The 1,917-nt window shown below is 45.3% G+C and overlaps 1 pseudogene; it reads right to left on the bottom strand.

Moving 5' to 3' along the window:
* Positions 1-1,737: 1,737 nt before the first annotated feature.
* On the bottom strand, positions 1,738-1,917 carry LOC122942639 (annotated as a pseudogene).

Here is a 1,917-nt window from a genome sequence, read left to right as displayed (position 1 = left end):
GAAAAAAGATGAGGCCTCTATCCTTACCAATGGAGAAGCTTTGGGTTGGATGGCTCATTCCTCCCGGTCCTCGCGGGTCAGGGCGAAAACGAACAAAATATTTACGTTTACCGGTCCATAGACCGTGGCTGCCCATTACTTTATGTGAGTACACAACCGTCTCACAAAATTTTGACAAAAACAGAAAAATATTGTCCGTGTCCACATACGGGTTAAACATAAACACAACAAGATGTAAGTCCCTGTTATAAAGTACAGTGAAGGTTAATCTGTCTAGATCTGGATTGTTCTTGTTGAATTCCAAAAATAAAAATAAATTATGACAGGCAGCAATTGAAGTCAAGACCAGTGTACGCCGTCCTCCAATTCTGTCTTGCAGACATAATATATCTGATACATTCACATGCAAGGTTTTCAGCAGTACCTCTTTGACGAGATATTAGTCGGAAAACTTTTCTTTCTTTTCCTCAGCCACATGGATTGCGAAAGCATTTCTGACCCGGAACTCTCCGGCCGCAGCGTAGTCGACTTTTACGCCCATTCCTCGTCCTCCGATCGACTCCGTCCTCCGATCGCCTCCTCGAACCTCAGCCTTGGCTACGTCTGGACATGCCTTGATCGTAGCCAAAATGCAGAGAAGCGATAACCAGAAAAGGGTTCGCCCTACAGGCCGATGGTCCTCAATGCAGAACACTTGTGAAGGCGATAGGCTACAGGCCCCAGCTGCAGAGAGAGAGACAGTCCGGGAGGCTTCTGTCTCTCACAAACCAGGGAAAACGTGCGTCCTACGCTCTGAAATCAACAGCATGCTCCACTTCGTGTTTTTTGTATATCTGCATAGCTCCACCCACCACTTTTGGTCACGCCTTTTCTTTGCACGCACAGAATTCCTGGTGCCAAAGCGCGCCAAGCAGAATGACCGATAACAAGTCAATGGAGAGTAGTGAGAGAGGAGAAAAAAAAATACAATTAAGTATCTAGGCATTGTTGATTGTGATGTCACGGCCCCATTGTTGAGTGTTCCGTCAGAGCCCTTGTGATGTCATCCAGTGACCTGACCTTACTTGACCTCTGACCTGACAGGCCTCTTGTGACACGTGCAGTGTTCCGTCCATTGGCCAGACAAGGTAGGTCCAGCTGTTGCTGATACATAGGAACTGCTGGACTAGATTTTAGCCTACAAGTCATCCAGTTTAATAGATCCACAAGAGGGAGACACAGGCAAACAAACTTTACTTATTTAATAAAGAACTAGGAAAACAAAATTGGTTACATCAAGCAAACTTGCTACAAAAGGGTCAATTTAAAGGAACAACTCAGCAGACTGCCCAGGTGTGCACAACAGGCCCAAATCAAAACAGAGGTGCACAGAGTGGAGGCAGGTCCAAAAACTGCATTCAGGTGATATCCTAACACTTCATTCAGGTGATAAGCCAATTAACACAACAATTAAGCCATCAATCTTAATTGGATTTGGACTGTGAGGAGAGGTGACTGGCTGGCTGGGTTGCTTGGTGCTGGAACAAACCCACACACAGGTGATGCAATTAAGAGATTGAAAGGCTAGATGCAGCAGCACCAGGGATGCAGAAAGCAGCACAGCAAAACCCTCACAGAGGAAGGAGAAGCTGAAGTGCAGGACTGCTGAGGCAGGGCACAGCAACTTTCCACTTGCTTGCTGGAAGGATCCTTGAAATCCATCACTCAATTTCATTCTGTTTTTTCATACTGGAATAGAAAGGGTGCACCGGTCCTGGAGGTACTGCAATACCAGGTCAATGCGTGGAGTGGACAGAGCAAGCTCTTTTTCCATCTCCCTGTTCGAAAAATCCATTTAATATATGGTCCCCAGATAGGGGACGTATCAGATATTAAACTGATAAGAACAGATTTTTTATTTTTATTTTTTAAAACCAT

The sequence above is a fragment of the Bufo gargarizans genome, chromosome 6, assembly GCF_014858855.1.
Source record: "Bufo gargarizans isolate SCDJY-AF-19 chromosome 6, ASM1485885v1, whole genome shotgun sequence".
Taxonomy (NCBI): Eukaryota; Metazoa; Chordata; class Amphibia; order Anura; family Bufonidae; genus Bufo; species Bufo gargarizans.
Note: the sequence above shows the minus strand (reverse complement) of the source record. Positions and strands in the feature narration are given on the sequence as shown.